The sequence below is a fragment of the Balaenoptera borealis genome (assembly GCF_965194805.1).
Source record: "Balaenoptera borealis genome assembly, chromosome: 7".
Classification (NCBI taxonomy): Eukaryota; Metazoa; Chordata; class Mammalia; order Artiodactyla; family Balaenopteridae; genus Balaenoptera; species Balaenoptera borealis.
Window position 1 is genome coordinate 126,064,075 of NC_138864.1, and position 25,694 is coordinate 126,089,768.

General features: G+C 43.4%; 1 long non-coding RNA gene across 1 annotated transcript in view; it reads right to left on the bottom strand.

The window, feature by feature from the left end:
• LOC309631997 overlaps positions 1-25,694 on the bottom strand; it is a 306,837-nt gene that overhangs the window by 1,087 nt on the left and 280,056 nt on the right. The window contains exon 4 of the long non-coding RNA XR_014246687.1: positions 499-2,083. This is a non-coding gene — a long non-coding RNA (uncharacterized lncRNA). The remainder of the gene's footprint in view (positions 1-498; positions 2,084-25,694) is intronic.

Here is a 25,694-nt window from a genome sequence, read left to right on the forward strand (position 1 = left end):
ACGCTTCAGAAAGACAGGGAGGGGGCCTGGTTAGTTTCACGTTGACCCTCCCCAGTTATCCCTGACCACCCTCGTCAGGGGATGCTAGGTGGTAAGGTTCTCGCGAGTAAGGACTATGCTTCATTCATCCGGTAACTCGTTCAACATCCCCTACAAACTGCGTGTCCACTTGCCTTCTTGGGTCCTCCAGACTGTGTCCTCTGGGTGTGTGTGTCCCCATGGTAACCTCTCCATACTCAATAAAATCCATAGGTTTGCACCACCAAACACGAACCTTAGGTCTACGTGTTTCTTTCACCTCAGTTACACCTTTTCTTATATTACCCGGGATCAGCCACTATCCAACGTGTCATCCCATCCAAGCCAGAAACACCCCCAAATACAACTGGTACTTTTCCACTCCACTCCACTTCCTATTCCATCGTCCATTGCACCACCTTCATGATGTCATATCTTCACATTTTGGCGTCTCCAATGTTGGAATAGCTTGTAACTTACCATCTTACCACCCTCTTTCCTTCCTGTCCAGCTCCTTCAACATTCTGTGAGCTCACCCACGGCAGGGAGGATCTTGCATTCCCAGTGTCTTCCGCTGGTGTTGGCCATATGGAGCCCTGAAATCAACGTTTGTGAAATGATCAGATAAAAGAATGGCCCATACGTTCTAAGTCGTGAAAACTCTCTCAGTCAGGGATGTTTACTGCTTTGCCTTCTGGGAGATGCATGCAAATTCCTATTTTAGGGAAAGTAGGGATTTTCATAGGCATATTGAATCATCTCTTAAATGATAGAAAATTTTAATATATATAACCTCAGCCTGGTGATGCAGGCAGAGCAAATATTGCTTTTCTGAGGTTTAAGTTGTAAGATGAAGAAATGGAGCCTCAGAGGTGTAAAGTGATTGCCAAGGTCATGACTGTGTCTGGCAAGAAATAGGATCTCCCCACCCTGACCGCAGTGCCCTTTCTTCATTGTATCTCCTCCCTCATGACCTGTGGAGTGAATGATGGATGGGTATCTGCTCATGGATGCTTACAATGTGAATCTCTGACCTCTCCAATAATTGATGGGGCAGAATCCTTTGAGTTCAGGCTTAAGGAAGACAGACACTAACTGGGGTAAAATTAAATGGTTTAAAATGCATTTTGAGATACTTCACCTGAAGACGTGCTACTGACAGGTAAATAAAATGAATATGGAGAAACCTCTCCCCTGCCAATGAATAACACATAGCTTTCAGGCAAGTAGGTAAATTCAAGGAGATTGTCTTTCTTAGCTACGCTTAAAAAGTTCAGTACATGAATAATTGAACAACTTCCTGGCACACTCAATATTTATTTGTAAGGCTGCTCCGGGCAGAAAAAGAGAAAAAGCATTTTGAAAACAAGTTTTGCATTAGCTAGGAGTTTATTTGTTTGCCGAAAGATTCCCTAATTACATTTGCAAAGGAACATATTGGTGTGTCTTGTTATTTTCTCGTTGACCTATTGATGTGAAATATATTAGACAAATTAGAAGGGAGATGGGTAAAAATCTGAACCATGTGTGCACGTGTGCGCTGTAGGAGACCAGAATAGAACTTGGAGAAATTTGCACATGGATTACGACCCTTATTACAGTCTTACAATCCTACGGAATAAGAATTGCTTTCACACTTGCCTCTTCTCTCCAGTTAAGCCAGTGGCCAGTCCGGGAGGGGCACAGAGCTTCACCGGAAGTGGATGCTCAAAAACTGTTGAATAATTGTTTTGTTGGTTTGCAAACTGGTCCCCATACATGGAGGGCAAAGAGAGACCGAAGAAAGAGGCAGACACTCCAGATTGGCAGGTGGCAGTTTTAATAAGCAAGGGGACTCATTTATGAGGCTTGTCTTGGGGACACAGATGAGTAGATGTCCACACTAGGTGGTCTCAGCACCAGCTCGCTCTCTCAAGGCTGCGTCCTTGGAACGGCTCTCGCTGTGGAATGGTGGGCAGACGCACCTTCAAATGTGGGGAAGGGATGAGGAACCTTCACTGCCTGGGTCCGCCTTGAGGGTCAGCTGGTGGTCACGTCCTCTCGATGACCTCCTCCAACGTGTTTCCTATTCCAAAACGTTCGCAATGTCATCTTCATGAAATCTAAGTTATGAGCGTGTAAACAAGCAGAGGCTCTTCCATCTGTCCTCAGTCTAGTGGGGGTAGGAAGTCCCATCCAGAGAAAGCCTGACTGCCTGATTCTGCTGGTTCTTCACATGCTTGTTGGGTCTGATGCGGAGGAGAGGCTGCTGGTGACATGGACCAAAAGATGGGATTCTGGGGAGGCAGCACCAGGGGTCTGGGAAACGGACCCTGCATCTAATCTACCGTAACACATATTATAGACAATGTGTCTCCTTTAGACCCGGAGGGCTCACTAATCATGCATTCACTTCTTCATTCACTGAATGAATAGATTTTGAACACCTTTTATGTGCTGGATGCTGTTCTTAGTGTGGATAACAGCGGGGAGTGAAAAAGACAGACATCTCTGCCCTAGGCGGGCTCACATTCTATGGGGGAAGACAGCCAATAAAGCAACACAGGGATGTGTGATCCAGTGTGATTGGAGACTCCGTAGAGATTCACCGTGAGATGCAGCTCACTTCCCGTTGACTGAATATCTGTGATCCAGGATCAGGCAGTCACCTCTCTGGGCAGGAAGTGCACTTCAGCCTCCCAGGACTGTGCTCCTCCCAGGGGAAACCATCAAGATCGCTGCACTTATTTAAACATTGGTTAGAAAAAATTAACCTGCTTCATTTATATAGCTTTAACCGAATGCAAATTAGTTTCTCCTCATGGGAGGGTGTTAAAATACAGGTCTGCTGCTAATTCAGGGCTTTGCCAAGTAAACTACAGCAACGAGGTTCAGATCTGAGAAGACTCTTGGTGATACTCTACTGGCCATCAGAGACTCCTCTCATTCTCTCTCTCTCTCTCCCTCCCTTGCATATCTGATGTTGTCTTGTAGGTCTCCATTGAAAAAATCAATGCTTGCCTCTGATTATGTTCTTGGTACAGGTGTTAACTCCGATTAGGTAACTGCTGTTGCATTTGACTTTTTCCTCTGATCTGAACTGAGGTGATAAGTGTGGCAGACAGAATAGGAGGGAGATTAGCAGCCCTTCCTACCAATATACTTTCTAAAAAAATAAAATAAAATATTCATGCTGGTTATTCTTCATCCTTGCCTTTCTCCTCCTCATCTTTCTCCCCCTCTCCCTCCTCCTCCTCTTCTTCCCCCTCCCCTCCTCCTCCTCTTTCCCTTCCTCCTCCCCCTCCCCTTCCCCCCTCTTTCTTCTTCTTCCTTCTTGGTCTTCTCCACATGCCTGTTGGGGATGTCTTTGTTTGCCCTGAGGCTGTACCCCCTGCTTCAGCCAGAGACATAGCTGGGGGGAGGGCGGGGATTTACTCTCCTGTGCCCGCTTTTGGCTTCTGTCCCAGTAGAAGCTCATCTCTCCGAGAAGCTCAGTTCTGCTGGCGCCCGCACCCCACCCCCTCCGCCTCCCACACAGCTCAAGCCCTCACCAGCGGGCTGTGTTTCTTCTTCTTGACGCTTGGGGTCTGGGAATGCTAACCCCTCCCCATGACTGCTACTTCTGGGTGCTCCCACCTTCTCAGGTGATGTGCTTATCCCCGCAGCCCCTCATAAGTCCCTATAGGCAGCTCTCTCCAGAATCCCATAGGAACATGCCTTCTCTTTCCAGGTGGGCCCCTGACTGATACTGTAATCTATTTAACTAAGCATTGAATATAAAACATTACTATTTTGAGAAAAAAATAATTATTTAAAGGGAAAAAAAAGCACAAAGGTGTGATTTAGGTATCCCGTTTTTCCTTAATCACCTTAAATTATTGCCTAAACTAACCCTGTTTTTCTTCCAGCTTCAAGGGATCACTTCTTTAAAATCTCTCTCAATTTTTGATTTTAGATCAGAAACCCTTCCCAAAGGATACATTTGACGCTGGAGCATCTCAGCTAAATTATTGCCTAAACTAACCCTGTTTTTCTTCCAGCTTCAAGGGATCACTTCTTTAAAAATCACTCTCAGTTTTTGATTTTAGATCAGAAACCCCCCCCCAAAGGATACATTTGACTCTGGAGCATCTCAGCTTCAGAGACATTTGAAATCTTAAATTCTTTTCCGTTCTGGCTGAGAATTAAGACTGAGTTCTCTGTTTCCCGTAACTGCAGGAAAGGAGTCCTCTGAGGACACAGACACGCAAGCAAACACCTGTAATAGGAAGTGGAAAGTGTGACCTTCACCTGGGGAAACTTGGCGAAGAAGCTGGCAACTGTGGTGGGACCTACAGGATAAGTGGGCACGAGTGTGTCATCTGCTGGTAATGACCTTCACCCTCTGTACCTGGAAAACAGGCACCAGCAGCTGGAGTATCTGGGGAGCCTTGAGTCACGGTGAAACGGAGCAGGGGTGGGAGGGAGGGAGGGCAGCCCCAGGAAAGCTGAGGTCACCCCTGTTGCCTGAACTCCCAGCCTGCTATTAAGACAATTTCCAGAGGCTCTATTTCCCTCGTCAAGAATGCCCTTTACTCCCTCTTCCATTTACTGAATGGAGTAGAAAATGTCCTCTACCTACCTGTGGAAAGCCTGTTATTAGGAATGAGTGATTATTTTCACTTCTCTGATTAAAAAAAGCATGAAGGTACAATTTAGGTATCTACTATTCTAAATCTACAATTCAGAAAAGAGAAGCCTTGACATTTTCTTGTTTTAATTCTTTGGTTTTGAAAATGTAGAGTTTGGGTTACTCCTACGATTTAAACGATTATCCCACTAACTCTGACATGTTGCCTCTTTCAGCCTGAGCTCCTACTTGAACTCCAAAGTTAAGTTCCAATGCACCTGTTGGATTTTAGAGGGTGAGGAGAGAATTTATGAATATTTGAAAGCGTGAACGTGAGGTCACGGCACACTCTTCCTCTCCTCCAGCCTCACCTTTTGGTCTCGTTTCCCCCTTCCTGTCCCTGCTTTCTTCCCTTCCCTTCCGTTTCTCTCCCACAGAGCCTTGCTCTTCTTCACGCCTCATCCCCACCTGGGGCGCCGGTCCCACTGGCCCCATGAAGGGAAATCATTTCAGCCCTCCTGTGTGAGCCCCCCAGAGGGGTCTGCATGGCTTCCTAGTGGCTCTGGAGATGCGAAAGTTTGTCGTGAAGGAGAAGAGACCAGGTGACATGGCTGAGCACTGAGTGAAAGGTTGAGAGAGATTCCAAGTGGACTTTGAGCTGTTAAACCTCAGTGTGGAGGTGGGGGTCACAACGAGGGTAATAAGAAGGATGAGGGCAGGAAGGCCGTGTTACCAAACCAAACTTGGGTCCACCCACCCATGTGCAGTAAAGCCAGTCTATTGTCACCAGGTTGTGGCAAAGGGAAGTTCAGTGTTTATTGCCAGTGCCAAGAAAGAAGAACGGGCAGCTCATGCGCAAGAGACCCGAACTACCTGATGGCTGTCAGAGAAGGGGTTTTAAAGGCAGTGGGAGGGAGGGGTCTGCAGGGTGCGTGATCAGCTCATGCACAATTCCCAGATTGGTTGGCATCAAGGTGAAGTTCAAGCATCATCAACTTTTTGGTTTCAACCAGTCTAGGGTCTATGTTCTTGTGGTCACAATTTTCATCTGGTTCTGCTTCCTGCAAAAACAACTTAGGAATCTGTGTCAGGCCTTTATCTATATCTTTCAGGGAACTGGGAGTTTGGGATGATTCTACTATGTGGTGGATTTATAGTCTAAATTGTTACAAGTTTCCTGGCCCAACAGCTAATCTTTGTTTCTACATCTTCACATTCCTAATCAGTAACTCTTGAGCCAGCCTTTTGAGACTCAGGGGAGGCCTGGGAGACTAAAGGAAAAACCTTTTACTTCAAAGGACAGGGGCCCCGGGGTGTGGATATGGTTTCAGTTGTTTGGGGGCCACATGATCACTTCAAATTTAGAAACAGTAGTTTTAGCCAATCCCTGGATTCCAGGTAAAATAGACTTTCTCTGATCTATCTCCCCACCAGCCTCCAGTTGGCCTGCAATTCTATCTTCACCACATGTCTAGGAATCTTGGGTTAAAGTAAATGTGCTCATGGAGGATGGCGTGATAGCATATGTCATGCTTATGTTAGCATCCAGCAGGGCTCTGTGGGAATGAGGTTGAAGAGAAGAGGAAAGATCCGGGCTGATCCCTGGATCCTGGGGGAGCTGGATGGGGTGCGGTGGGGCTGACCTCAAAGTTCCCATCCCCATGGGACAGAGAACTGTAGGGAATTATTGAGCATCTACTTTATCCCAGAAATTATCCTAGAAAACTGAAGTGCATTTACACTCTTATGATAATACTAAGTGAATTATATTCTGAGTCCCATTTTGCAGAAGAGAAAAACCCAAGGGTCCTAAGTAACTTCCCCAAAGTCACAAGGCTTAGCAGGTATCAAGCTAGAATTTAAATCCTGAGCTAGCAAATCTGGCTGATTCTCAAGTTCCAGCTGCTTTCAGAACCTCTGGGAGGGCCCCAGGCAGGCGGGACACCCTGGCAGGTGGGAGGGAGGCTTTGTCACATCAGGCCTCCTGCCCCTCCTCCCCACCCTCCACCAGCTTCCCCCCCTTCCCCCCCCCACCCCGGATTTGGAACCGCCTACTGGGTGACATGTGATGGCCTGGTGACTCCTGTGGACAAGATGGGTAGCCACGAGGACACCATGGGACACCTTTCTTAGTGCCATCACGGGGACGGGGATCAAGGATGTATGCTTTCCTTTTTCTGGTTCTCTCCAGGTCAAGGCCTCACCGCTGCCCATGGTAGCGGGGGGGGGCCCATCCAGGTGTGGTCCATGGGAGACTCTAAGCTCCAGCCAGGAGATGGGGGAAAAATAACGGCGCCTGATTCCTTAGGAAACGACTAAAACTAGAGCCACCCTTGGTGGTTGGACGGGAAGTGGAGATCAAAGAGCTTCAGCTGCAGTGGGGCTCTGCCCCGAGCTTCTTCACAGAAAATGTCACACGCTTTGGGTTTGGAAAGGCTTTTCTCATCTATCTACCTTTTAGGAAGTAAGTGGTATCTTTTCCCCCATGTGACAAATGTGGAAACAGAGGCAGAATTATTACATGATTTTTATGAGAAATAGTAAAACTGAAAGCAGATCTCAGGTCTCCGAGTTCTTAGCCTGCCTCTGTGTAGTATCAGAAGCCTAAAGGCAGAAGAGAAATCGCTCCGGGGAGGAGTATCGCCCTGTGCTTGGTAGACGGCTTCTTCTCTCTCAGAAAGGGCCAGGCTTTGCCACCCAGGGGAGCTGAGGGGAAGGTTAGAGGAGGAGACACGTGGCCTCAGGGCTGGCAAGTTCTGCTGCCGGAATCCACTCCCCCAGCAGAGGTGATTGGTGAGCACCCACCTTGGCTGCACTTGGGGGCGCGGCCGTCAGCAGCGGAGCCCTTGCCCTCCGGGAACTTACCTGTTAAGGGGACGTTTCAAAATGAACACAATAAACAAACCAGAAAATCTAAGGCACTGGCAAATGTCCTGGAGAAAATAGGCTGCAGTGAGAGACTCTGGAGGTGGGCGGGTTGGCTTCGCAGGATAGTTCAGGAAGGCTTCTGAGGATGGGACATTTGAACTGAGACCTGTGTGATGTTTGGGGCCCGAGGATGGATAGGTCTGGGGGAAGGGCTTCCTCAGGGGGGCGCAGGTGCCAGGCCTGGTGGGAAGATGGGCTGGCGGGGCCCAGGGACAGGGACAAGGCCGCTACGGCTGGAGCCTAGGAGACAGATGTGTCTGCACAAAGCAGGGTGCAGGTGCGGGGAGAGGGCAGGGGTGCACAGCCGGAGGTGTCCCACTAACAGGATTCCAGGGCCCTCCTGCACTGATGCTTGCTCCCTGCTCTTACCTCCTAGCTCCCAACTGCGGTGGGTTCTGCTTTCTTTTCAGAGAGAGGATGAAGCAAGATGCTCCGTGCTATCATTCAGAACGATCTTCACAGCACACTATACCTCTGCCATGGGCTTCCCTCCTTTCCCTTCCCAAGTTCACGGCAGGCTCTTGACCCAGGAGCAGACATGTCATAAGCATCTGTGTGTGTGCGTGTGTGTGTGTGTGTGTGTGTGTGTGTGTGTGTGTGTGTGTGATTGACCTTGGATGGAGTATTTGAGAACAAAACAAAACAAAACTCACAGATATTAACCACAATGGCTAAATCTGGGGCTGAAACCTGACCAAGCTCACTCTTTTCAGTCGGGAGTCAGGATATTCCCTTGAGCTGCAAAGACAACCTTTCTGTGCCCTCACTCCTTGAGAAGAGTTTGTTTATTGCTCCATTAGAGAAATTCATGTGGATCATAAAAATTAGGAAAACACAGGAGAAAAAGCAACCACTGCTAATTATAGTTAACTTTATATTTACTTTAAAAAAAAGAAGCCTGAAGAAATAATGGGAAGGAAATACCTCAAAATATGAGAGCCTGGCAAAAATTATGGTACCCATCATTTTCTGGCTGCGTAATTGTCCATATAATTGATGAATCATAGTTTATAAAGCATCTACCCTACGGTTGTATATTTAAATTATCTCCAAGTTTTCCACTATAAAAAATTATATTTAGTAATTACACAGCTTTGTGCCTCCTTGCCCCCGACGATATTCTTAGAACCTCAGGATAGATTCTCAGAAAATACCATTACTTAATGAAAAAGTATAAATGTTTTTAAAGTTCTTGATACTTATTTCCAAAAGAAGTGCCAGTTTATATGAGAGCTGCTGACCAATTTGCAAGGTGGATTCTGCCCCAGGGTAGCTGTGTGGGTGTCCGTGCGGGTGACAGTGGCACCTCGGTGAGAGAGGTGACACAGAGGAAGGGCGTCTAGGTTTGAGGGGAGGAAGTGGGCAGGTGAAGGACACGGAGACACCTGGCCGGAGGCTCTCGCAGGCCAGGTCCTTCAGCCTGGAGACTTTCCCCCGTGGAAGCCTGGGGACAAATCCTGATGCCTCTGTCTGCGGAGCCGTGTGATGTTCCTGTCTTGGAACCGTGTGGGAAGGACAACACAGCCAGCGCTAGCTGTCGGGGGCCCTGGTCCCTGCTCTCTGGGGGGCTGTTCCCTGCAGCACAGGGTGGTGCAGCCCCCAGCTGTGCCCCCGCGGGCAGCAGGAGCTTGGACCCGCCTTATCAACATCCAATCAAACGATTAGAAATCGTTGACTGGGAACATTTTCTTCATTTGGAAAATTATATTTTGAGCATTTTCCTTCAAATGAGGGTGGCGTGGAAGGCACTTTCCATCTGGGGTTTAATTCTTGTTCCAGAAACTATAGAACACATTCATGCCAGCACTGAAAAATCAAACCCCAAACGGCAGGGTTTTAGGTTTTATGAAATCTTGTGATGGGATTAGTGCCCTCATAAGAAGAGGAAGAGAGAAAAAGGACTCTCTCCCTCTCTCTCCCTCTCCCTCTCTCCCTGTCCCTCTCTCCCTCTGTCGCCCCCACCTCCCTTTCTCCACGTGCGGCACCGGGAAAGGCCAGGTGAGCAGGCTGTCACACGCCAGGAAGACAGTGATTTGCGGGCACCTTGGTCTTGAGCTTTCAGCCTCCAGAATCCTGAGAGAATAAACGTCTGTTGTTTAAGCCGCCCCATCCGTCCGCGCTGTTTGCTGCAGCAGCCGGAGCCGACTGGGAGGACGTCTCGTCCTGGACGCCTCCCTTCCGCCCCACGGTGTCCACCTGCCGCCCTCCTGTCCCTGCTCGCAGCCTCCTCCCCGTGTGTCACGGGGTTCGCCGCAGCGCACGCTGCCCGGCGGGACGGTCCTGGGGGCGGCCCGAGCCCTTCCCCTGGTGGGCGCAGAGCAGAGCCTGGGAGACACCCAGCTACCTGGGGGGCGGGGCTGATGGCCGTGCGCGTATTCCTGCACCTCTCCCGGTGCTCAGTTCATCCTGATGAAGGACCGCCTGGGCACATCTGTCCTCGGAGACCAGGGACCCCTCACTCCTGTGGAACCGGCTGCAATGTGGTTGTTTGCTGGATCGCACACCTAACTTTGACGTGTGACCTTGTGTGTGTGTTTGCTGGGTGTGCCGTGTGTGCTCTGTATGTATTGTGTGTGTGTTTGCTGTATGTCGTGTGCGTATGTTTGCAGTGTGTTGTGTGTTCTCTGTGTGTTTGCTGTATATTGTGTATATGTTTGCTGTATGTTTGTGTGTTTGCTCTGTGCGTGTGTGTGTTTGCTGTATGTTGTGTGTGTACGTTTGCGGTGTGCTGTGTGTGTGCTGTGTGTGTGCTGTGTGTGTGTGTGCTGTGTGTGTGCTGTGTGTGTGTTTGCTGTGTGTCGTGTGTGTACGTTTGCGGTGTGCTGTGTGTGTACTGTGTGTGTGCTGTGTGTGTGCTGTGTGTGTCGTGTGTGTACGTTTGCGGTGTGCTGTGTGTGTTGTGTGTGCTGTGTGTGTGTGTGTGCTGTGTGTGTGTTGTGTGTGTGTGCTGTGTGTGTGCTGTGTGTGTGCTGTGTGTGCTGTGTGTGTGTTTGCTGTATGTCGTGTGTGTACGTTTGCGGTGTGCTGTGTGTGTGCTGTGTGTGTGCTGTGTGTGTCGTGTGTGTACGTTTGCGGTGTGCTGTGTGTGTTGTGTGTGCTGTGTGTGTTGTGTGTGTGTGCTGTGTGTGTGTTGTGTGTGTGTGCTGTGTGTGTGCTGTGTGTGTGCTGTGTGTGCTGTGTGTGTGTGTGTACGTTTGCGGTGTGCTGTGTGTGTGTTGTGTGTGTGTGTGCTGTGTGTGTGCTGTGTGTGTGCTGTGTGTGCTGTGTGTGTGTGTGTGTACGTTTGCGGTGTGCTGTGTGTGTTGTGTGTGTTGTGTGTGCTGTGTGTGTGTTGTGTGTGTGTGTGTTGTGTGTGTGTGTGTGCTGTGTGTGTGCTGTGTGTGTGCTGTGTGTGCTGTGTGTGCTGTGTGTGTGTGTGCTGTGTGTGTGTGTGTTTGTGTGTGTGTGTGTGTTTGTGTGTGTGTGTGTGTTTGTGTGTGTGTGCTGTGTGTGTGTGTGTTGTGTGTGTGTGTGTGTGCTGTGTGTGCTGTGTGTGTGTGTGTGTGCGCTGTGTGTGTGTGTGCTGTGTGTGTGTGCGCTGTGTGTGTGTGCTGTGTGTGTGCTGTGTGTGTGTGTGTGTGTGGTGTGTGCTGTGTGTGTGTGTGCTGTGTGTGTGTGCTGTGTGTGTGTGTGCTCTGTGTGTGTGTGTGTGTGCTGTGTGTGCGCTGTGTGTGTGTGTGTGCTGTGTGTGCTGTGTGTGTGTGCTGTGTGTGGTGTGTGTGTGCTGTGTGTGTGTGCTGTGTGTGTGTGTGTTGTGTGCTGTGTGTGTGTGCTGTGTGTGTGTGTGTGTTGTGTGTGTGTGCGTGCTGTGTGGTGTGTGTGTGTGTGTGTGCTGTGTGTGTTGTGTGTGTGTGTGTGTGTTGTGTGTGTGTGTTGTGTGTGTGTGTGTGTGTGTGTGTGTGTGTCTCCAGCTCTGCTGTTTCACAGCCTCCTCCTTGCTTGGCAACCTGGCACTCAGACCCCGGCCCCTCTGTCACTGGGTTGAGTCCTTGGGTTAAGTCACAGCCTCTCTGAGGTCAGGCTTTTCATCTGAAACACGGAGGTGTCCCCTCCAGGAGCCACCTGGCTTGACCTGTGCACCCCCTCCGGTGGCCGGAAGGGCCCGGTCAGGGCCGCCCTCAGGACTGGCCTCTCTCTGACACACTGACCCACACGTCCCCGGCCACCCTGCCCCCTCCCAGGCTTTCCCTCCTACCATAACCTGGAATTTCTTTTTCTTTTTTCAAAATCCGTTTTATTAAGGTGTAATAGATACGCAATAAAGTTCATCAACTTTCGTGTCTAATTTGATGACAAATGTGCATGATTGTGTAACTACCACCACAAGCGTCACAGGGAACATTGCCTTCGCTCCACAAATTTCCCTCCTCGCGTGGTTAATTCTCTCCCCACCACAGTCCGGACAGCCACTGATTTGCTTTCTGCCGCTACAGTTGAAACCTTTTGTACAATTTTGTTGCAATGAAATCCTATCTGTAGTTCAGTCCTATTTAATGGCTGGATAGTGTTCCATGGTGTGAATATAACAGTTTTGTTCATTCACCAGTTCATGAACCCTTGAATTTCCCCAGGATTTGGCCGTAATGAGAAAAGCTGAGGTGAATATTCACATACAAGTCTGGAAGCACGTCCCCTGGAAGCACGTAGAAGTGTGATCCTGGACAGTGCAGTGAGTGTTTGTTTTACTTTACACAAAATTGCCAAATCGTTTTCCTAAGTAGTTGTATGACTTTGTGATCTCACCAACAATGCATGAATGTTCCAGTTGCTCCACATCCATTTCTTTTTGATTGAGCTTTGATACGTTGGTCATGCAAGAAATTTATCTATCTTATAAAAGTTTTTGAGTTTAAAATTGCTTATTATCTTATTAGCCTTTTAGAGAATGTAGGATATAAAGGGACAACTCTTTCATTCCAGACCAGTTTGGAAATGTGTTTCTTCTTGCTTTTTCCTGAACAGTCTGACCAGAGTTTTACCAATTTTATTTCTCTGTTCAAAAAAAACCAGCTTTTGGTTTCATTGATTTACTCTATTGTTTTTCCTGTTCTTTGATTTTGATTTTTATTGTTATGCTTTCCTTCTTTCTGCTTATTTTGGATTTCTTTTGCCTTCTTCTAGTTTCTTAAGGTAGAATCAGTGATTTGAGATGTTTCCTTCTTTTCTAACATATACACTTAATGCTATAAATCTACTTCAAAGTACTGCTGTATCTTCATTCTACCAGTTTTTATATATTGTGTTTTCATTTTCATTCAGTGCAAAATATTTTCTAGTTTAATGTTTTCGACCTATGCATTATATGGAAATGTGTTATTCAACTTTCAAATATTTGGGGATTTTCTAGGAGTCTGTTATTGATATCTAGTTTAATTCTGTTGTTGTCAGATAACGTGATCTTTATGATTTCAATCTCCTTAAACAGGGGTCAGTAAACTCTTTCTGTAAGGGTCCAGATGGTAAAGAGCTCAGTCTTTGCGGGCTAGTGTATACTCTCGGGAGCCACAACTCAGCTCTGCCACTGTAGTGCAGAAGCAGCCATAGATATAAACAATGTACATGTCTGTGTTCCAGAAAAACTTTACCTACAAAACTTCATCTACAAAAACAGGGAGTAGGCTAGATTTGGCCAAAGGATTAGAGCTTGTGGACTCCTACTCTTAAATGTGTTTGTAGTTGATATATGCCACTTAATATGGTTTTTCTTCATACATGCTCTGACTGCACTTGAAGAAAAATGCTTATTCTACTGTCACTGGGTACAGGTTTCTGTAGTGACAATGAGGTCAGCTTAGGTATAATGCTTTTTGTCTTCTCTCTCCTTACTGATTTTTTCCCTCTTTGTTATAGTAGTTCCTGAGAGGAGCACTAAAATCTCCAATTATAATTGTGGGTATATCTAGTTCTGTCTTTTTTTTGTTTTTTATGTTTCTGTGTTTCTCATATCTGCCTAATATATTTTAAATCTGTTACTAGGTACATATTAGACGTGCTTACACATTTATGATTTTTTTAAAATAAATTAACCCCTGTATTATAAAATTTCCTCTTTCTTCTCTGTAATATTCCTTCTTCCAAAATCTGTTTTGTCTGATATTGTTATGGCCATTCCAGCTTTCTTATGTTTAGTCTTTTTATGATATTTATTTTTCCATGCTTTTACTTTTAATACAGCTACAATTTAAAGTGTGTTTCTTGCATCCATCATATCGTTAGTTTTACTTTGTAAGTCCAAGCTAATGATCCTTGACTTTATTTTGGGGGTTTAGTCATGTACATTTAATGTAATTATTGATATGATTGGTTTTAAATGTACCATCTTGCTATTTTGTTTCTTTTTGTACCATCTATTCTTTATTCCTTTTCCTTCTTTTCCTGCCTTATATTTGATTACACGAACAATTTTTTATGGGTCCACTTTATCCCTGCTGCTGATTTATTAGAAATACAGTTTTACTTTAGTGCTTTCTTTGGGTTTACAACATACGATTTTAACTGATCACAGCCTACTTTCACATAATATTATACCACTTCACATGCAGCATAAGACACTTGTAATTGCATACTTCCATTTGCCCCTTCCTGTGCTTTGTGCCACTCTTGTTATACATTTTACTTTTATATGTGATAGTTCTTAAACATGTCCCCAGATCCCTTGAAATCCACCCCTCAAAAGGTGGGGTGTAATTCACCTCCCTTGAGCATGGTCTGGACGTACTGACTTCCCTCTGGAGACTAGAATATGGTGGAAATGACAGTGTGTGACTTCTGAGATCATAAAAAGCGTCACAGCCTCCACCTTGCTTTCTCTCTTGGATTACTCACTCTGGGGCAGGCCAGCTGCCACATCAAAAAGACACTCAAGTTGCCCATGTGGAGAAGCCTCCTGCCAGCAACGACTGAGTCACTGAGGTCCACTGCCGACAGCCATGTGAGGGAGCCATCTTGGAAGCAGATTCTCCAGCCCAGGTCAAGGCTTCAGATGACAAAACCCTCCACTGACACCTTGACCACAACCTCTTGAGAGACTCTGAGCCAGAATCACCCAACTAAGCCACTCCCAAATTTCTGACCCTCCATAACTGTGAGAAAACAAATGTTTGTTATTCTAAGACAAGTGTTTATGATAATCATTTATGTTATCAATTAATAACTAATACAAACTCACTTTGATTATTATTTTTGTTTTCAGCAGTCAATCAACTTGTAAAGAGGTTAAAAAATTATTTTACATTTCAGCAGAAGCAAGAGGAACTACAATCCTGCATCTTGTGGAACGAAAACCACATTCACAGAAAGATAGACAAAGATATCACTGAAGAAATCAAAGAAGAAATTAAAAAATACATAGAAACAAATGACAATGAAAACACTATGACCCAAACTTATGGGATGCAGCAAAAGCAGTTGTAAGAGGGAAGTTTACAGCAATTCAATCTCACCTCAAGAAACAAGAAAAATCTCAAATAAACAATCTAACCCCACACTTAAAACAACTAGAGAAAGAAGAACAAAGAAAACCCAGAGTCAGTAGAAGGAAAGAAATCATAAAGATCAGAGCAGAATAAATGATATGGAAATGAAAAAAACAATAGCAAAGATCAATAAAACTAAAAGCTGGTTCTTTAAGAAGATAAACAAAATTGATAAACCCTTAGCCAGACTCATCAAGAAAAAAAGGGAGAGGACGCAAATCAACAAAATTAGAAATGGAAAAGGAGAAATCAAAACTGACACCGCAGAAATACAAAGGATTATAAGAGACTACTACAAACAACTCTATGCCAATAAAATGGACAACCACGAAGAAATGGACAAATTCTTGGAAAGGTACAATTTTCCAAGACTGAACCAGGAAGAATTAGAAAATATAAACAGACCTATCACAAGTAATGAAATTGAAGCCATAATTAAAAATCTTCCAACAAACAAAAGTCCAGGACCAGATGGTTTCACGTGCAAATTCTATCAAACATTTAGAGAAGAGCTAACACCTATCCTTCTCAAACTCTTCCAAAAAATTGCAGAGGGAGAAACACTCCCAAATTCATTCTATGAAACCACCATCACCCTGATACCAAAACCAGAAAAAGATATCACAAAAAAAGAAAATTATAGACCAATATCACTGATGAACATAGATGCAAAAATCCTGAACAAAATACTAGCAAATAGAATCCAACAACATATTAAAAGTATCATACTTTTAAAAGTATCAAGTGGGATTTATCCCAGGGATGCAAGAATTCTTCAATATATGCAAATCAATCAATGTGATACACCACATTAACGAATTAAGGAATAAAAACCATATGACCATCTCAATAGATGCAGAAAAAGCTTTTGATAAAATTCAACACCATTTATGATAAAAACTCTCCAGAAAATGGGCGTACAGTGAACCGACCTCAACATAATAAAGACCATATATGACAAACAAATAGCAAGCATCATAGTCAATGTTGAAAGACTGAAAGCTTTTCCAATAAGATCAGGAACAGGACAAGGAAGTCCACTCTTGCCACTCGTATTCAACATAGTTTTGGAAGTCCTGATAGCCACAGCAATCAGAGAAGAAAACAGAAATAAAAGGAATAAAAATTGGAAAAGAAGAAGTTTGCAGATGACGTGATACTATACATAGAAAATCCTAAAGATGCCACCAGAAAACTACTAGAACTAATCAATGAATCTGGTAAGGTTGTAGAATACAAAATTATGCACAGAAATCTCTGGCATTCCTATACACCAACAGTGAAAAATCAGAAAGGGAAATTAAGGAAACACTCCCATTTACCATTGCAACAAAAAGAATAAAATACCTAGGAATAAACCTGCCTAAGGAGGTGAAAGACTTGTACTCAGAAAACTATAAAACACTGATGAAAGAAATCAAAGATGACATAAATGGAGAAATATACTATGATGGAGAAATATACCATGTTCTTGGATTGGAAGAATCAGTATTGTGAAAATGACTATACTACCCAAAGCAATCTACAGATTCAATGTAATCCCTATCAAATTACCAACGTCATTCTTCCCAGAATTAGAGAAAAAAATTTTACAGTTCGTATGGAAACACAAAAGACCCTGAATAGCTAAAGCAATCTTGAGAAAGAAAAACGGAGTTGGAGGAATCAGGCTCCCTGACTTCAAACTATACCACAAAGCTACAGTAATCAAGACAGTATGGTATTGGTACAAAAACAGAAATATAGCGCAATGGTACAGGATAGAATGCCCAGAGATAAACCCACGCACATATGGGCACCTAATTTACGACAAAGGAGGCAAGAACATACAATGGAGAAAAGACAGTCTCTTCAGTAAGTGGTGCTGGGAAAACTGATCAGCTACTGTAAAAGAATGAAATTAGAACACTCCCTAACATCATACACAAAAATAAACTTCAAATCAATTAAAGACTTAAATGTAAGACCAGACAGTATAAAACCCTTAGAGGAAAACATAGGAAAAACACTCTTTGAAAAACCACAGCAAGATCTTTTATGACCCACCTGCTAGAGTAAGAGAAATAAAAACAAAAATAAAGAAATGGGACTTAATTAAACTTAAAAGCTTTTGCACAGCAAAGGAAACTATAAACAAGACAAAAAGGCAACCCTCAGAATGGGAGAAAGTATTTGCAAATGAAACAACAGACAAAGGATTAAACTCCAAAATATACAAACAGCTCATGGAGCTCAATATCAAAAAAACAAACAATCCACTTAAAAAATGGGCGGAAGACCACATAGACATTTCACCAAAGAAGACATACAGATGGCCAAGAGGCACATGAAAAACTGCTCAACATCACTGATTATTAGAGAAATGCAAATCAAAACTACAACAAGGTATCACCTCACACCAGTTAGGATGGGCATCATCAGAAAATCTACAAACAACAAATGCTGGAGAGGGTGTGGAGAAAAGGGAACCCTCTTGCACTGTTGGTGGGAATGTAAACTGATACAGCCACTATGGAGAACAGTATGAAGGTTCCTTAAAACACTAAAAATAGAATTACCATATGACCCAGCAATCACACTACTGGGCATTTACCCAGAGAAAACCATAATTCAAAAGGACACATGCACCCCAATGTTCATTGCAGCACTATTTACAATAGCCAGGTCATGGAAGCAACCTAAATGCCCATCAACAGACGAATGGATAAAGAAGATGTGGTACATATATACAATGGAATATTACTCGTCCATAAAAGGGAACACAATTGGGTCATTTGTAGAGATGTGGATGGACCTAGAGACTGTCATACAGAGTGAAGTAAATCAGAAAGAGAAAAACAAGTATCGTATATTAACGCATATGTGTGGAATCTAGAAAAATGGTACAGATGAACCAGTTTGCAGGGCAGAAATAGAGACACACATGTAGAGAACAAATGTATGGACACCAAGGGGGGAAAGCCGGTGGGGGGCTGGGGTGATGGTGGTGGGATGAATTGGGAGATTGGGATTGACATATATACACTAATATGTATAAAATAGATAACTAATAAGAACCTGCTGTATAAAAAATAAATAAATAAAATAAAAAATATTATTTTACATATAACCACATATTTTCCATCTTCAATGCTCTCACTGCTTTTATATGTGAAAATTCCCATCTGGTATCATTTTTTTTTCTACCTGAAGAAATTCCTTTGATATTTCTTGATGGACCTAGAGTCTGTCATACAGAGTGAAGTAAGTCAGAAAGAGAAAGACAAATCTCGTATATTCATGCATATATGTGGAATCTAGAAAAATGGTACAGATGAACCTATTTGCAAGGGAAGAATAGAGATGCAGATGTAGAGAATGGACATGTGGACACAGTGGGGGAAGGGGAGGGTGGGATGAACTGGGAGGTTAGGACTGACATATACATACTACTTTGTGTAAAATAGATAGTTAGTGGGAACCTGCTGTATAGCACAGGGAGCTCAGCTCAGTGCTGTAATGACCTAGATGGGTGGCATGGGGGGTGGGGTGGGAGGGTGGTCCAAGAGGGAGGGGATATATGTATACATACAGCTGATTCACTTCATTGTACAGCAGAAACTAACACAACATTGTAAAGCAATTACACTTCAATAAAACAAACACAAAAATCTGGTAGCAATGAGAATTCACTTAATGTTTCTTCCTCTAAAACACATTTAGCTTCTATTTAAAAAAACATTTTTATTTGGATATAATTTTAAACTCACACAGAAGTTGTAAATTTAATACAGAGAGTTCCATATACCCTTTACCCAGCTTTCCCTGATGACATCTTACATTATATTATATAACAGGTTTAGCAAAGCCAGAAAACTGACATTACAAAAATACTATTAACTCAACTGGTTTTTACACACAACCATTTTGGGGGGCACACAATTCTACGAAACTTTATCACATTTGTAGCCCTAGGGTCTCCACCACCTCATTCGGGGTCTCTTTAGTTTCCTCTCTTGTGCTGTGAACTGCAAACTGCTTCAGGTTGTAATCCAGGATAATTGTCAGGCTCATCTTATTTTTTTCCTTCTTTCAGGAATCATATTCCTGTGCTGTCAATGTCCTATGTCTGAAAATTACTATTTCATATATATTTGTCCAGTTTTCTAGTTAATTTTATTGGGGAGATAAATTAGGTACCATTTATGCACATGGATGGAAGTGTGAGTATACATGCTGGGAAAATTTTAATTGCTCATTTCACTTTCTCAGGCAAAAGTAGTGGAGTTGACAAGTTGTCACATTGGTGACGAGCTGTCTCTTGAGTGGGAAGAGCCCCAGCTTGAACTTTGAATTTCCTCTTCTTCACAGGAGCCCATGTTTATGTGACTATTACCTTCTTCAAAGGCTTGCTGTGGTCGCCTGATTTTCTGTGTCAGTTTTTCCTCAAATTAGGATCAACTGATTATCCTTCACCAGTCATCCCCCATTTTTTGTTCAACTTCCCTTGCTTTCTGCTGGCTCTCTGTTAATTCTACTTTTGGATCAAACTCTTACATTCAGAACTGTCAGTTTTAACACAATCCCAGACTTGGCAACTTTGTTATGTCAACTTTTTCTATTGAATACCATTGTGTCACCAGGCATTTACAGAAATCAAAGCCTTAGAGAATGTCAGAATTGATGAGGTTAAGTGTTACGAATGACAGTCATTTGGTTTTGTAGCTAACAAAGTAAGCATTAAAGGTTATTAATTACACAAAAATGTTTCCTGAAGGATAGTTAATGTCAGGACAAACTACCGTCTGTGGTGAGATTGTCAGGCTCGAGGGAGGGTCAGAGAGGGAAGAGGAGCCATCATGCTCCACTCATGTTTAGCTAAAGTTGCCAATGAACAGAATGAATAAAATTATAGAGATATATTTATTGTTTATAGGTCTCAGTCTCTGCAGTTCTGAGAAATTCATTTTTCCTTCCTGTCTACCTACCCATCATTTGAGGATGATAACTTAGGACGTATCCAGGATACACTGCCATAGTGAATATCAAAGTCATTTGAAAAGCATGTTGGAATAAAAAAGTTCCTATGGTAAAAGAAGGTAGTTATAAATACCAGCTAAAACCGTGTGACCAAAATACCTTCCCAGGAGCACCTAGACTGGTGTCTCACTGAGTGACGGGACTGCAGCTAAGCCGACACCAATAGACCGTCACTGTCCAGTCCACCCCTTTGTGAACTTGGTACCATACAAAATTCCTTAAACCATACTTAATTTCTAACTAAAGACAATAACAAAGTCATACTTCAACCCTACATGATACAACTATTCCATGTACAACAAAATCAGGTCCAACCCTTCCCCCAGAAGGGGATGCAGAGTCAGTCCTTGAGTGAAGCCCACTCTTATTCCTCAATATCCTGTAGCATAAACACTATGCTGTAAAGTTCACTACTATTAATACATTTTGTGTGAGATGATAAGGGAACAATAGAAGAAAGCAAAGAAAATATTTGGGTAATGTATATGCAAACAGAACAAAATAATGAAGTTCTTACAACTATTACAGGCCTTGTATCTGCAACAGTTTCCATGGTTGTAGCTGGTATTTATAACTAATTCTTCTACTACCCGTTCCACATTCCCTTTGCCTTCAGCAAGCACTTCAGCAGGTCGTGGTTCTTTGCCTTTGCCTGGTGAAGTGCTCCAGACCTGCATTCCAGAAGCATCTGGGCTATTAGAAGTCTCCACAGAATTGGATGGTGGTAGTTTTCCATTGACTTTAAGGACATGATGGTACTAAGAGGCACAAAGGGATAGTCTGTATTCCAGATGTGCTCTTCTTTACCTCCATTGTGTAGGAGCTACCAAATTTCCCTTTGGGAGTCAAAGTCATTCACCCTATCAGTATAGCAAACACTTTCTTTGCCTGTTTATTCAGAGGGATGAGGCGATCAAAGTGGCTGGATGCAATCTTAACTTTTATTTCAATTTCAATCATTGTTTTCTTCCCCCTGATGGAAGCAATCTTTTATTTGGAACTAAGACCTCTAGATGAGTAGAGCCTAAGGTCACAAGGACGGGAAACAACAACTTTGCTAGTGGATCACCGTTGTTAATAATGACTAGAGCCACTCCTATTTCTGTGTCTTGATTACAGGACATGTGAATCCCAGCTCTGGGAGAAACAGCATTGTATATTGGATGGTGATTCAGAACAGTCAGTCTTCTGGAGAACTTTGCCCCACCCTGCAAGATATTGGCCATCTGGCTTGTGCTGTAATTGAGTCTTCAAAATGCCATTCCATCTTTCTGTCAAGCCAGCTGCTTCAGGATGCTGGGGAACATAGTAAGACCAGTGAATTCCATGGGCATGGGCCCGTTGCCATGCTTTGTCATCTGCGAAGTGAGTTCCTTGACCAGAAGCGGTGCTGTGTGGTGTACCATGACAGTGGATAAGGCATTCTGGATGGTAGTTTTGTCAGAAGCACTGCATGGGGAAGGTACATCTGTATACAGATTAAGGGTCTATTCCAGTAAGGACAAAGCACTGCCTCTTCCAGGATGGAAGTGGTCCAGTGCAGTCAACCTGCTGACTGATCACCCCAGGGAATGGTGCCATATTAATGGCTCGGTGTTGGTCTCTGTGCTGGCAGACTGGACACTCCATGATTATAATTATTAATCACATCTACAAAACACCTTCACAGAAACACTGTGGAAGGGGATGGAAGTGGGTTTTGTTCTTCAGGGATAAATGAAATAATGGAGTTGATGATTCATTATCTGTCACCTATGTATTAATGAGAGCCATTTGAAAAGTCTATTCTTAGCGATGCAGGCATTGACTCACCAGTGGAATCACAAAAGGGAGTTCAAGGTTTGGGTGTGCAAAGTGAGTGTTCATCTGTGTCTGGGAACACAGTGGAGTAACTTACGTGGAAAACCTTCACCACCCAGAAATACTGGTTACAATGGACCATGTAATTTCTAAAAAATACAGGGAGTTGAGCCATTCAATAAGCATGTTACTGAGCACCATCTGGGGATGAAGTGACAAACCCAGTGTGGTTCTGCCTGAAGAAATATATGGAATAAATGAACACCTCAGTCCGGTCAGAATGGCCATGATCAAAAAACCCACAAATAATAAATGCTGGAGAGGGTGTGGAGAAAAGGGAACCCTCCTACACTGTTGGTGGGAGTGTAAATTGGTGCAGTCACTATGGAGAACAGCATGGAGGTTCCTTATAAAACTAAAAATAGAGTTTCCATATCATCTAGCAATCCCACTCCTGGGCATATATCTGGAGAAAACTATAATTAAAAAAGATACATGCACCCCTATGTTCATAGCAGCACTATTTACAGTAGCCAAGACATGGAAGCAACCTGAATGTCCATTGACAGACAAATGGATAAAGGAGATGTGGTATATATATACAGTGGAATATTATTCAGCCATAAAAAAGAATGAAATAATGCCATTTGCAGCAACATGGATGAACCTAGAGATTATCATACTAAGTGAAGTAAGCCAGACAGAGAAAGACAAATACCATAGGATATCACTTATATATGGAATCTTAAAAAAATATACAAATGAACTTATTTACAAAACAGAAATAGACCCACAGACATACAAAACAAATTTATGGTTACCAAAGGGGAAAGGAGAGGGGCAGGGATAAATTAGGAGGTTGGGATTAACACATACACACTACTATATATAAAATAGATAACCAACAAGGACACACTGTACAGCACAGGGAACTTTACTCAATATTTTGTAATAACCTATAAGAGAAAAGAATCTGGAAAAGAATATGTATATATCTGAGTCACCGTGCTGTACGCCTGAAACTAACACAACATTGTAAATCAACTATATTTCAATAAAATTTTCAAAAAATGAACACCAAAGTCAAGATGGTGGTTTCCTTTGGGGTGAGGCTGGGGTGAAGTGGAGGAGGGAGAGCTAACTTGAGAAGAGTTTTTATTTCTTCAGCTGTGTGAATAGTTCGTGAGTGTTTAATATGTTATACATTAAAATGTTGTCCATACATTTTGTTAATTCTGGAATATGTAATGGAAAATTACATTCTTTATATGTTATCAGCTGGGTAGCTCTAGAAATATGGATATTTTTCTGATAGAGGGCATGTATGCACATATGTATGTATGTATGCATTTACAGGGTTGAATATCTCTTCTAGGAAAACACAGGAGCCTGACCCCTTAGTAAAGTTTCTGATGTTCTGCTGATCTGAGCTTTGTTGGGACTCGTCTCAAAAAGTTAAGGACGAGGAGTTATCTCCTGCTCCTCTCATCACTAGGAAAAAGGCACTCAGTTAAATTGAAATGTTCTGGTCCAACTAACTTTTTTAAATTGCTATTTTATAGTGGAGTATAGTTGATTTACAATGTTGTGTTAGTTTCAGGTGTACAGCAAAGTGATTCAGTTATACATATACATGTATCTATTCTTTTCCAAATTCTTTTCCCATTTAGGTTATTACAGAATAACTACTTTGACAGGTAACTGGAGAAGCTATTAGCTTTGAGTGGAGCCCAGATTAAGGGAGAGTCCTCCAACTGGTCCCGGCTGCCGGGCAAGAAGGTCCATCTTCAGCCCTTATGGCAGCAGAGCTCATGGTACCCACAGTGGCTGAGACATTTGGGTTGATGCCTGGAGCCTGTAGCAAACCCCTGGGCATAGGGAGCAAATCTGTGCTTTCTTTGGCAAATGACATTCTCTTTTGGAGAAATGGCCTCTTGCTTGTTGCTAGGCTGACCATGGACATAGGTGATCTGATGTGCCCTTCAAGAACCCAGGAACATCTGAGCTGTTCAGACATAGACTGGACTTGCCCAGCAGCTGCCTATCATCAGATGATGATGGCATTTGTGGCAGCTGCAGTAGCAGGACCTGGAGGTGTAAGCAATTTGCAAGCAAGCCTCTCTCACAAACAGAGTGCCTGGTCCGTGCCTGCGAGAAGTTACTCATGGACGTTGATTGGAAAAGACAAAAGCCCAGTTTGGGATAGTTCTGTATAACACGCTGACAAGTTAGATGTGGGCTGCTTCAGCACCGTGACACACAGAAAGATGATGGAGAAGGGAAACTTGGCCTCTTCCATCATTCGCAGGCCTGATATCTTATATTCATCATCAAATCCCAAAGTGGTCTTGATCAAGGGGTTTTCTTTACAGCAAAAGAAGGAAGGCAATGAGCAGATGCTTATGGGATTTCTGAGCTCATCAAAAAGCTCGCCATCCAGAAGTTGTTGACCTTACAGGAATAGAATGACAATTAGAGACCTAGGGGAGGGATAAATTAGGAGTTTGGGATTAACATATACTATATATAGAATAGGTAGTCAACAAGGACCTACTGTATAGCACAGGGAACTCTATTCAGTATTCTGTAATAACCTAAATGGGAAAAGAATCTGAAAAAGAATGGATATAGGTATATGTATAACTGAATCACTTTGCTGTACACCTAAAACTAACACAACGTTGTAAATCAACTCTACTCCAATGTAAAATAAAAATTAAATTAAAAAAAGACCTAGGCATGATGCCAAGGAGATTTTACCGTATAAGTCTGAGGTACTGTCCTTCAGAATGACACACAAACTCTGATACAGTGAAACAGTGATGAATAGGTAGTGATCTTTCCATCATAGTCACAGTATGTTGGTCTAGGTATCAAATGATGAACATTAAGGTGGGTCCTCACACACTTATATCTGAAGACCCATTTGCAGCTATTTTTTATTTTTTGCTCCACTGCTATGAACTTGGCTGAATTAGAGGTTTTGGAAAGTAAGAAACGTTTCAACAAAAGACAAAGTAATGGTTCTTTTCATTTGGAGGCTGAGACTAATACCTGGCAATTTTGGAATCTTTGTGTCGTTGGGCAAATGAAACAAAAGGGAGTTCAAGGGTGATTTGTGGCTGGGTGATTTGATTCTGATTATGAAGGGAAAGGGGTGCCACTAAGTACTGGGGGCAGGGAAGGGTAGGGATGAAACTCACTCTTTTGGGAAATGACACTAAATCCTGATCAGCAATTGGAGATGGCAGTGGAGGCTCTAAGTCTAAGAATTTGAAGGGAAGTCACCGTCACTTTCTCTTTAATTCTCCCTCCAGCCCAGAATGTCTTACCACTTATTATACAGCAAATCAGGGGCCTATGCACAGAACGGAAACAGAGAGGTTCATAAAGACAGCTTAAATTCTTGCTTGGATCACGGATAGACGTAGGGCTTCAAAGGAAGAGCTCACCATCCGTGCTTGGATACAGCCAAGGCTGTCCAGCCTGGCTTGTGACTTCTCACATCTCTAGGACTACAACAGCTGTCTAAGTTTTCTGAATTAATGGGATAATCCTGCCAAGTAATATATTACAGAAACTTCATTTGTATTTCAACAGAAGCACTTTGTCCATTTTCCCTCTAGCAAGTAGATTTATTTTGGTTAGTCACGGGAGACCACGCTGGCAGCATGAGAAGCCCACAGTGACATTTGTTAGGATCAAGGCAGTCTAACAATTGTACCCTTCAAACTCTTTCTGGAGGACCTGTAAGGTGATAGGCACTGTGCTGAAGACTTAAGATTGGAACACAGATCGGGTGCCTCTGATGACTCAACCAGTGAGGG